The sequence below is a fragment of the Jaculus jaculus genome, chromosome 3 (assembly GCF_020740685.1).
Source record: "Jaculus jaculus isolate mJacJac1 chromosome 3, mJacJac1.mat.Y.cur, whole genome shotgun sequence".
Lineage (NCBI taxonomy): Eukaryota > Metazoa > Chordata > Mammalia > Rodentia > Dipodidae > Jaculus > Jaculus jaculus.
The window spans coordinates 57,384,693-57,397,441 of record NC_059104.1 but is presented as its reverse complement, the minus strand read 5'-3'; the positions used below and the strand labels follow the sequence as shown (position 1 = coordinate 57,397,441).

The 12,749-nt window shown below is 37.4% G+C and overlaps 1 pseudogene; it reads right to left on the bottom strand.

Moving 5' to 3' along the window:
- Positions 1 to 592: 592 nt before the first annotated feature.
- LOC101605749 lies at positions 593 to 4,018 on the bottom strand (annotated as a pseudogene).
- Between the last annotated feature and the right edge of the window lie 8,731 nt (positions 4,019 to 12,749).

Genomic DNA, 12,749 nt, shown 5'->3' with positions numbered 1-12,749 from the left:
AGTTCAAAAAGGTAAACAATTGGAAAAGACAAATGCCCCAAATATAATCGTAGGTTGTATGTGTAATTGAGAAAATTAGATTTAAATATCTATATCCAGACTAAACCTACTGTATTTAACTAAGAAGTAAATACATTAAAATAGAAATGACATATATTTTTATACACAATTGGCAATGGTTACGACCTTAAACCTTTAGCCACAGGATCATGTAAGGTTCATTTTGATATCAGAAGCATAACAAATGGGTCTTTGTTTCTGACTTTAGAGAGACACTCCAAGTGAGGCTCTGAGCTGAAGAATATTTCTAACATTATTTAGTATGAACAGAAGCATCAGTAATAAAAGTAACTTGTGTTCTCATTCACCATGTTTGTAAAGAGAGTAGATTTTGCACTAAGGTCAATTAAACTTCTCCAAAATGCAAACAGTGCTTATAGTGAGAGTATCCTATAAGACAGGGACAAATTAATTATTAAAGATTGATATCTATGTTTCATATATATAAAATTAATAGGATGAAATTTTAGATATTAACTTATGATTATGGTGACATTGAAAAATGAATAAAATTAATTAGTAACAACTTTTTTTTTTGGTAAAATCACGTTTATTACCCTGATCTCTTTATATGGCAGTGTGGCCTGAATGACAGGCTTGCAATCCAAGGGAATTTTGTGTTTTGCTTTTCAAAATGGTGCTGCCATTACATGGCGAAAGTCTGTATACTGGTCTGAATACTGGCGACAGGGCCATCAAGAGTAGCCGGCTGGAGCCACCGATCTCAGGGCAGTTCTCTGACCAGTGTTCCCACCTCTTGCAGTACGTCACATAAGACCACACTTAGAATTTCATGTAAAGCCAAAATCTTCTTACTTCTTCCTCCTTTTCGTAGAATATAACTTTTCTTCTAATGGGACTGGGGCCATGCCATCACATTCTTTTACTTCCTGAGTCAGAGGGCGTTTTACAACAGTCGGTCTAACCACATCAGTGTCACGAGACAAGTGATCCAGTATGCTTTCCACCATGGTTGTTGGGGCGTAAAGTCCACCAAGAACTACCCCGCTCTCCTGCGCTTCTGGCTGTGGGCTGGGATCTTACAGGGGAGGCGCGCTCAGCCAGGCTCTCCAAGTTCCTCACCTTGGCTCCTCGGTGCAGCAGGGCCTCCACGGTACGCTTCAAAGCAGCCACAGTCTCTGGCCGCTGCATGGCTTTCAGAAGCAAAGCCAACGCTAGCGGGGCACTGGCCCGAACGCTGAGCGCGCGGCTCCCAAGCGAGCGGGGTCCCGGGACACGGTTTACTACAATTATTAACTCAAGATTTTAGATGTTGATCATTTAAATGCTATTTTTGTTATTTTCTAGAATCATATAATACTTTAAAATACACTCATAGAAAATTGAATCGTAGTATTTTAATATACACTTATAGAAAATTGATGCTTTAAAATATTTATTTTATTATCTAAAATTTTATTTTACAGTGTAACAGTCATATTAAATTCCCAACTAAGTATTCCTAAAATCATTTCCATGAGAGTTTAAATTTTCAAAAGCTGCTATAAAGTTGCTATACTTGAGATAAAGGAAAAAGACCAAGAGAACCAGCAAGTGATAGGCACACAGATCACTGGTCAGAGCACAGCCTAAGAACTGCAAACCCAAGACCTCTAGGCTTGTGTGTGATGGAACTGCACAAGGACTGAGAGATTCACCAACATGGACTAGACAGCTGTTTTATCATTATGACTCATTCATCAACCCCCTTTTCAGTATTTCAAATTTGATATTCACCCACTCTGCCAGGGATCTTTAACATACAATTTAATTTTTTTGTTTGTTTTGTTTTTTGTTTTTCAAGGTAGGGTCTTAACTCTGGTCCAGGCTGACCTGGAATTAACTATGTAGTCTCCAGGTGGCCTCAAACTCATGGTGATCCTCCTACCTCTACCTCCCAAGTGCTGGGATTAAAGGCGTGTGCCACCACACCCAGCTTCAATTTAAAATTTTAAACTAATAAAGTTTATTTTGTTTTCCAATTTCATGTCCATTAGAGTGGATGAATCTGTAAATATTAAAAAAATCTTTGCCTTCAGTTTCTTCATTCCTCTCTATTTACTTTATTAAGAGTGTAACAACTTTCAGAGTATGGACATACTGTTATCTGTTTGATTTTCCTTCTGTTTTTTATAATCCTAATTTCTCAGTTCCTAAGATAACTGCAATATAGCTGAACCATGAAATATTAAATACAAAGTTCATTGAAGAAAGAGCTGCTATGATTTTCTCTGTCAATATGCTGGAGAATCTTAAACATAGCAAACAAAAAATATCAGCAAAGAGGTACTAATAAAATAAAGAACTTGCTCCTTGTTACAGTCAGTTACATCTTCCTTTACTATTTATGGTCTTTTACTCAAAATTCTCAAAAGCATACTTCTTTTCCTATCCCCCATACACAGTTGGGTTACCTCAAACCCAGTCGATTTATTTCCTCACTTCAAATGAAACACTCTTGGAAAAATTAAACCAAAGAAGCTCCTTTTCACTTATCTTTTCATGTGAAACCTCATTCAAATCAGCCACCATCCTTAAACCCTTTCTCCTTCCTGACTGTGGGACACTAGATTTTGTTTTGATTACTCACTATCCCATCACAGAGTACCTGCCTTTCCCTGCCCTCCACGTGTTACATCCTTGCTTCTGCTAGGCCTCTTCTCACTGGCTCTGCCCAGGCACACAGCTTGAATTTCAATATAAAAATCAGACTTTCAAGTTTTATTTTCTATTGAACTTTCTTTCCTGAGCCTCAGAATTAGATTTCCTCTGTTCTTTAAACATACACACACACACACACACACACACACACACACACACACACAAAAATTATTATTTTTGTTGGTCTTTCAAAGTAGGGCCTCACTCTAGCCTAGGCTGACCTGGAATTCACTATATGGTCCCTGGGTGGCCTTGAACTCATGGCGATCTTCCTACCTCTACTTCCAGATGCTTGGATTAAAGGTGTGTGCCACCATGACCCCAGCAATAAATTTTATAATGTAGGCTGTAGTATATTCTCCCCGCCCCCATTTCCATGAGGGCCCTCCTCAGTAGGATCACTGGAGTTCACTGGATGTTAATTAGGAACTCTGTCTCTGGGTGGAGCTGTGCCTCAGGTTGTTTCTACCCTCCTTGTGTTTCTCACAGTCTTCCTGCCCACTCTTTTATAGCAGTCTCAGAGCTTCACCAGGTATGTTACCTGTTAGTGTTGGCTTCTCTGCAGTCTCTGTATTTCTATTATGATGTGTTTCATTTCACAACAGTATGTGTTGTTATTTTTCTGGATGTGGCTAGAATTGGGAGCAATATTTGTGTTGCTGCTTCCTCTACAATTTCTTCTGGACCCCAGTAAATGTGGACGAGGTGGCACAATTCAATGTGAGAATTTCTTGTATTGATGGATCTTGGTTATTTCCAGTATACTCTGCCAACTGTAAAGTAAAATGGATTTTTCTGACCAAGGGTAAGGGCAACCTCGATGAAATTGGATATGCCTAAGAGCTTCAGAGACATTTTGTTGTGGCTACACACTAGATTTGTGAAAAGGACACTGGGGGTTTCTCTTTGGGTATTGTGATTTTCCTGACCACGGGGTGCTGACTTGGTTCCTAAGTATCAATTCTGAGTTCTCATCCACTGAGCAGGCCTCATGTCCAATTGGAGGGCAGTTGGTTATCCACAAAGGCTGTGTGCTACTATTGCACAAGTGTGTAATTTTTTTCTAGCTGGTAAGTTATGTGGCTTTCAGAGTCTCCTACTTATTAATGCTATTGGTAATCTTTGTCCTACATTATCTCCTTCAGCACCTTCCAGTACCCTGAGAGTATATCAGGCAATAACTGGCTTGCCTCTCAGTATCACACTGTCTCTTAGTAAAATGAGATGACAGCCTGCGTTGTCTTCAATAGGTCTTACCTTTAGCTCTGTATGGTAAGCAACTGGTGGGCAAACGCATGCTGCTTTTTGTTGTTGTTGTTGTTGTGAGGGAAGGCAATCACACAGATCACCCTGTTCAACTACTCCCTGTAGAGGTGAACCCAGATCTGCACCTGGGATCCACAAGTCAGAGCCTATGGTTAAAGGCTTAAGGTTTTTACACCTGCTGGGCATTACTGCCTGGTCTTTCCATCTTCCTTAACAGGGGTTCTATTTTGTATACCAGTTTCCAAAAGGAAATTTCCTATTGTGCTCACTGCTTTAGCTTTTGGTTTTGTATAGTTGCCTTACTCCACACTCCGTCAATGGAACATAAGAGAAGATCCAGGCCTTATTTCAAGCAACTGCAGTTGCCTGATCTTTGACAAAGGAGCCAATGATACACACTAGAGAAAAGATAATATTTTCAACAAATAGTGTTACAGAAATTAGATATCCACAGATAGAAAATGAAACTAGACCCACTACTCTCACTACACACAAAAATCAACACCGAATGGATTAAGGACCTCCACATAGGACCTCAAATGCTGAAATTATTGAAGAACAAAATAGCAATAAGTCTCCAAGATAGAGGAGTCAGAAAAGTAACCAGTAGCTCAAGAATTTGAGCAAAAACTCCATCAGTGGGAACTCATGTAGCTAAAAAGCTTTGTACAGACAAGCATACCATAAACAGAACCAACAGAAAACCCACAGAATGGGAGAAAATCTCTACCAGCTATACTTCTAACAGTGGTCTAGTATCTAGAATCTATTAAGAACTCACAAAACTAAGCAATAAAAGAATCAAGCAATCTACAAGTGGGTCAGAGGACTGAACAGAGAATTCTCAAATGAGGAAATAAAAATGACCACTACTCACCTAAAGAAATGCTCATTATTGCTATCCATCAGGCAAATGCAAATTAAAAGAACTTTGAAAGTACATTTTACTCCAGTCCATTTGGTAGTCTTCAAACAATCAAATGACAACAAAAGTTGGCAACTTTGTGGGGAAATAGGAGCCATTATTGATTGCCAGTATGGATGGCAACTTGTACAATAATGGTAATCATTATGGAGACTCTTCAAATGCAAATAGATTTACATCTGATCCAGCTATTCCTTTCTTCTGTATCTATCCTAAAGACTCTACTTTCTACTTCAGAGATCCTGGCTCAACCATGTTTATCACTGCTCTATTCACAATAACTGGGAATTGGAATGGACACTGAAAATATAGCATGGGGTAGAAAGTTGTTCAGCAATAAGGAAAAAGTGAAATTCTCAGGAAAATGGATGGTCTTGGAAAATATCCTGAGGTTTCACAAATTAAGAAAGACAAATATGGCTCCTAAACTGGGCAAGCAGAACAGGAGTCTAAAAGAGAGTAAGCATTAAGACTGTAGGTGTGTGCACCTAGAATTAGACCAGGAAAAAGAAGAACAATGTAGAGAGAAGAGGAGGTGTTTCCAGGCAAATCAGTAGAGGGAAAGAATACTCAGGTAGGAGAGTAGATGGGGGCTCACGTTAGGGGAGTATGAGAGGGTAACCACACAAAGCCAAATGCTATAGCAGTCAGCACAAAATAGAACCACCTATTAAGATAGGTAGACAGATCAGACCTTAATGCCCAATAGAAGATGGAGAAAGTTTAAACCTTAAACAATGGGCTGTGGCTTGTGGATCCCAGGTCCAGATTTGGGTTAACCTTCATATGGATCAGTTGGACAGTGTGGGGTAATCTATGTGATTGTCCATCATACCCCTCCTCACCTGCCAAAAAAAAAAAAAAAAAAGCAGGAATTTGCCAAATACTTGGCTACCAGAAGGAGCTAAAAGACAAGACCCTATTGCTCAAGCCACCATAGGCTGTCATCTCATAACACCGGGAGAAAACGTGGGACCTAAAAGGAAATTCAATCCTCAACTGGCACTCTCATAGCATTGGATAGTGCTATGAGAGCTACCAGGAGACCATAGTCTCCACTTTTATTTTGATCTCACTACTTGATACCTCAAAGTAGCTCTAAAATTTAAAAAAAAAAAAAACAAAAAACACTTAGTATCTATAAGAATATCTTGCTTGTTCTCCAGAGACCCACATCTCTTCCATGTGTCTTGTCATAAGACAGCATTCTTGAAACTTTCTCTTCACTCTACCAGAGTGTATCTATAATAGTTTCCTGTTCATTTTATCTTCTAAATACAAATTGAATCCATCTGTTCTTCCATCTATAATAGTTCATCCAAATCAGTTGTCACTTACACATACAATAACTGTGTCTTCAACCATCTTTTTGCTGCAGTCTTCAAGCCTCCAAGCTGTTCTCACTTACGTGAAATGCTGTTTTACAAAACCTCCACAATTAACCATAGCAGCTGCTTAAAGTTGTACAGGTTGTGTTGTGACAATGTTGGTGGGCTTCCTTTACTTAATTGTCTAGGTCATTTATATGGCTATGTTGACAATTTTCCATAAATGACACTAGAGTATCTTGAAGAAAAGAAATATTTTCCTAAACTTTCAGTCAATTTTTGCATGGGTAACTGGCTTGTCCTCTTGGTTTATTCTCTTGCTTAAAGCCATTTAGTGACTCATCTCTTGATCTTGGATTCAGTGTCAGATACTTAGCAAGCACTGGGAGGTCTTGCATGTGGGCTATTCCCTCTTGTTAGCTAACCATCTGGTGTTTCTTACCTTCATGAATGGCCTGCTATCCTGCTTCCATTCTATGTTAACTTCTATTTATATGTTGGGAGTGCCACTCCCCTCTACTGCTACTGATTAAATCACCCTTCACATATCTCAGCTTCATTTTTTATACTCCATGAAAATGATTTCTTCTCTTTAGTTCATCTTCCCTTGTTTTATTTCAAGATTGTCTTTAGGAGTTCTGTATTTATAGCATTTATGACAGGTTTATTTTAAAATTTTGTGTGGGTATTTTATTTGTATAAGTATTTCTACTAAACTGGGACATCCATAAGTTTGGTGGCTTGAACTGTATGTCACCCAGAAATTTATGTGTTTTGAATGCTTGATTCCCATCTAGTGGCAACTGGGAAAAGGCACCTTGTTGGAGCAAATGTGTTTCTGGAGGAGGGTTTTGGAGTGCTATAGCCAGCTCTGCCTTCCTGGATCTCAGCTCACTCTCTTCCTGCTATCTTCCACTGCTGAGGCAGAGATGCTTCTAGCTGCTGCTCTACCATCCTTTCCTTGCCATCATGAAGCTTCCCCTTGAGCCTATTAGACAAAACCAACTCTTCCTCCTATCAGTTGCTTTTGGTTGGGTGGTTTGCCTCAAGAATGTGAAGGTAAATACAATAAGATAAAATAAGATTTTAAATTTTGTTACAACAATGTGTTCCTCATTAGAGTTCAAAGTCCTGACCTCGTCACAAGTAAGCAATATTTATTAATTGTTGATAAAAGAAAGGAAGGAAGGAAGTGATGCAGGAAATGAAGGAGGGTTGCCTTGTTTCTAAAAACCATCAGTAATGTGGCCAATGGTGATTGTTAAATGAAATACATGCCAAATTCTGTTGAAAATTCTCTAGTCATAATAATAATGATAGTGTTCAGAGGATGCATAATTCATTTAATGTTTGGAGTGTAGAGGTCATCAATGTGCTTTAATATAATAGAGTTGATAAATGATTTGATTTTAAAAGCATGGGAAACTGAAAAGTACTGTGAATATAAGAAAGTAAAATATTTTTTCTTGTACATAGTATATTTTGAGGTTGTTTGTTTTGAAAACATTATCAACAATACACTATTTTAACTACTTAACATTTTAACTATTTTTCACCCATCTTATTGGGTATACCTATGAGAATATCTAGGACAGTATCTCTATGGATATTTTATTTTCTTTTTTTGTACATTAGTGAGTAGAACTTTTCTAACTACAAATATATGTTTTCAATATGTTTTATTTCAGAAAGATGGCAAGAATGTTTACATTTTTTCAGTCATGAAAATATCAGATTCCAAAGACTACTGTAAATTGTAAATGTCATGGAAACCCATGCCATCAAAGTACTTGAGTGTCATCTATGAATTGGCAAAAATGCAAAATGAAACCTCTACACTTACATGAATGAACATATTTTGGCAAAAGAATTAACCCATCTTAAGGTCCTTGGAAATTGAAGTTATCTACCTGAGCTTAGAGAATTTTCACTTTTATATAATGATATTCTTGTTTGAGGAGAAACATGCCACTCTTGCTGATAAGAATATGTATGAATAGGAAAAGGAAGATAAACAAATTTAGTTCAATGAGAGGTTTAAAAATTAGACTGCTGGAGAGATGGCTTAGCAGTTAATGTGCTTGCCAGCAATACCAAAGGACCCAGGTTGGATGCCCCAGTACCCATGTAAAGCTAATGCATATGGTGGCATATGTATCTGTAGTTTATTTGCAATGGCTAGTAGGCCCTGGTGCACTTTCTCTCTCTCCCCCCGCCTTTAATAAATAAATTAAATATTTACAAAAATGGATTTGAGAAAAATGTAAACTCAAATGATCAATTATTTTTACTAACAACAGGACATCATAATAGGTTAATAACAGGTTTCTATTAGAGCCAGTCCAAAAAAGAAAACAGAAAAATATTTGTGAAGAATATATAATGTGATGGTTACTTAAAGCAGATATAGGTAACTTTTGCAAAGAACTGAAGTCAATATATTTGACAACCTTAAGTTTGAGAAAGCCCTTGGGATTACTGAAATATAAAATCAATATGATTAGGAAGGGAAAGACAATGGCTTCCTGAAGGCTGTGAGGTTATAGAAAGTTGAAGACTACAGCAAACCTAAAAAGTATCCATCAATGATCAGCAATGCAGTTACCAAAGTCCAAGGAATGGACAGAGCAATATGTAGCGCTCTTCCTTTTTTTTTTTTTTTTTTAATGTCACAGAGACCTTTGACTTTTTTTTTTAATTGTTTAGTGTTTTTTCTTTCTTACTTATTTACTTTTTTTTTTTTTTTTGAGAGAGAGAGAGAGTTAGATAGAGAGACAGGCAGATAGAGAATGGGCATGCAAGGGGTCCTCCAGCCATATTAAACAAACTCCAGATACATGTGCCACCTTGTCAATTTGCCTTATGTGGATACTGGGGAATCAAACCTAGGCTTCACAGGCAAGTGCCTTAACTGCTAAGCCATTTCTCCAGCTTTAGTGCTTTAATTTTGACAGTATGTCGGATGAGCCATTGTGTACAAAAATCTGATGAGTCATTGTGTACAAAAACAAGTAAATCCTTAATTGGTATAAACAAATATTGTGTTCACCCATGACCAATGTAGTGTGTGTGTGTGTGTGTGTGTGTGTGTGTGTGTGTGTGTGTTTTGTGGTATAACATGTGCATGCACTATATGAGTGTGCTTGTTGGTACATTTGTGCATACAGTTATATGTAGAGGCCAGAGATTGACGCTTTGCATCTTTCTCAGTCAATATCCACTTTATTTTCTGGTGGAAACATTATATCTCACTGAAGCTGGATCTCACAGATTCAGCTAGACTAGCTAGTCAAGTTCCATGGATCTTCACATCTCTCCCCTCCGGTACTTGTAATGAAAGTATGGATCACCTCACCTGGCTTTTGCATGTGTGCTAGGTTTCCAAACTCAGGTCCTCACACATGAAAGCGCCTTCATCACTAAACTATCATCTTAATACAGTCATTATTAACAGGTTAAGTGCCAAAAAAGAAGCACCAAGGAAATCCAGTAACTTCAGTGCAATCTATTAATTTTCATGGATGCAATAAGTGGTTCTCTAATATTATAAGAATAAATGTATTTTGATGCTGTGCTATATATACAATAATAAATCTTGAAACCATGAATTACTTTAATTTTAAAAAAGGGAATTATAGTCAAATCTAAGATAGACAGCCATAGCTAAGTGTGTTTGGACATACCTGCAATCTAAGCACTTTATAGCCTGAGGTGTGAGGATTAAGAATTTAAGGTCAGCCTGGGCTCTTCAATGGGACACTGTCTAAAAACAAAAAAGAAATCATTTACAACAGGCCATATATTAGAGCAAATTAACTTTTATACATATTCCGTTTAAGGTCTACCAAATAAGGTCAGCGTAAATATGAAGGGCATTAATTTAGGCAAAATTGTAAAGCTTTGAAGCAATATAAACAAAATTGTGATTGAAAATATACAAATGTATTCATCTTAGCTTGTATATCTCATCAATGTGGTTACTAGCAAAGAATAGTAAATACAAAAAGAAGAAACAAAGAAACAAAGAAAGAAGCAAAGAAAGAAAAAAAGAGAGAAAAGAAAGAAAAAGGAAAGGAAAAGAGAAGAAAAGGAAAGAAAAGAAAATAATTCCCCTTGAGTTCCACTCAAAACCAACACTTTTCCAGGCTGGAGAAATTACTTAGTGGTTAAAGAACTTGCCTGCAAAGCCTAAGATCAATTCCCCAGTACCCAGATAAAGCCTCTGGAGTTCATTTGCTGTGGCTAGAGGCCCTGGTGTGCCAAGTCTCTCTATCTCTCTGCCTCTTGCTATCTTTCACTTTCTCTCAAATAAATAAATCAAATGTTGCTTTTTGAAAAAGCTAATACTTTTCAAATACTTGATAACTGGCTAATAGTGGGATATCCAAGCAAGAATATGATGCCTACAAAACCAAAGATGTATAGGAGGCTGTAGTAGGGGCAGATACAATAATTTTCCTTCTCATTACAAAGGCTATATCAATAGTCATGTACCCTTGGACTTTTGAAAGCTCTATCATGGTGAAAGGTCAATAAAGTTTTGTCAGGTTTACTATGTTCCTCTGACATACAGATGTCTTAAGATTTAGTTCAAAGTAGCTGCTAGCTCTTGTGCAGTAGATCTAACAAGCAGAAAAACATCAGTGAAAAGAGCAATGTAAATTCTCATGGAAAGAAATGCAATTGAGATCTTTGCAAAGTATATTATGACCTGGGGCCAGAGGGAATCCTGCATAGCTATGTGTGTATATATATATATATATATATATATATATATATATATATATATATATATATATGCCAAATTAACAGATGCATACTGGATGCCACTGGCAGTACTGGTTCTGTCAATAAAATAAAATCACATCTGTAGAAGCAATTTTAATTTGAATCATTATTTGTTGAAGTTTACAAAATCTTACTATCATTTGTTTTTTAAGATATATCCATTTTCTGTTTGGGATCAAATCCAGAAAGCAAAGTAAAAAAGCAATGGGAATTAATGCCCCATAATTTCCAATCTCATTTATGCCAAGAATATAAAAGATACCATCAGAAAGAAAATGTGGTGTTTGTTTGGTACTTTTCCCAATTATAAACCAATCTTTGATTTCCATATGGCCTTTCTTAACATCACAGCTTTCACTCTACAGCAAAGGAAACATGTGTGTATTCTACTATTTTCTAAGGATGCCTATTCTAAGTATACATGCTAGAACTGGGGGCTAATCAGAAGATGGGTTTATGGACCCACCTGAGACACTATGATAAAAGTCTATTGACCTTCTACCCTCTATAAACTCTCATACTGAGTAATTGGTCACACTGTTATCTGAATCTCTTGAAAAAATATGCTGAGGGCCAATGTCTATGCACCAATGAAAATCCAAATATTTGCATTCCATTAATCCATAGTTATGCTGGGATCTGCCGTATGTCTCTATGATGATATCTGGAACAAGTATTAACAGTATGTGTTTTAGATAGTATAGCTGAAGAAAAGAGAAGGAAAGAAAAGAAAATATCACCCCTTGACTCCTACTCAAAACAAACACTTTTCAAGATCTGAGCTAAAACAGTGGGTAGAGTCTGAGAAGTTAGAAGAGCACATGGATCACTGTTTTCTGTATCCAATTATGGTTTCTTTTCTCTCAGACTAGTATTTTTCCATTACATACATGGAGTAAGAATTTTGTAGACTATCCATGCATTTTCCCTTCAGGGAGAATATGATCAACTAGCTAGCCTGTGTCAATCACTTAGTCTATGAGACAAACTTGAGTTAATGCTTTCACATAGCTTTTCATTAGCCAAGCCACTTTACATTCATGTTTTATGTGTCTTTGTTTACCCTAGACTGTCTGGGGGTCCAGTCATGTTATCCTTTAAAATTTCAAGAAAATTTTTGCATTTAAATTTAATTCAGGAGAGAAGGGTGGGAGGAGGGTTTATCAAAATTTAAGATGTTATGAATAAGCCATTTGGAAATGCACTTCTTTGTTACTCAAAAAAAATTTCAGTGCCAGGAGTGGGATACCTTCCAATAATTGTTGTGAAGTCCCTGATTCCCTCAAAACATTATAGGCCATTGCCAAGGCTCTTGATTGCCCACCAGAACTAGACAGTAAGACCCTGACACTGAAGACTCCATATGCTAGGGCTGCAGGTCAGAGAAATAAAGCTAGTTCTGAGCTGGAAACATTCTCCCTGTGGACCAGCTGACAGAAAACCGGAAAAAAGTATTGCATGCAGCCCTATGGAAGAGAGAAGCCATCAATGGTGGTAAACAGCAATGGACATTGCAAGCCTTAAATTGGCTATCCAGGCCAAATATTCCAACTGGTACAAGGTGGCATGTCTGTTATGGGAGAAACCAGCTACTATCTAACAGGACTAGATGCCTACTCTATGGGAGGGAATACATGTCTGATACTACATTCATAGTCAATAGCCTATCAGAGAGGGGGCGGTAATGAGCCCTAGAATAGTAATGCCTGCTGTTGTCTGTG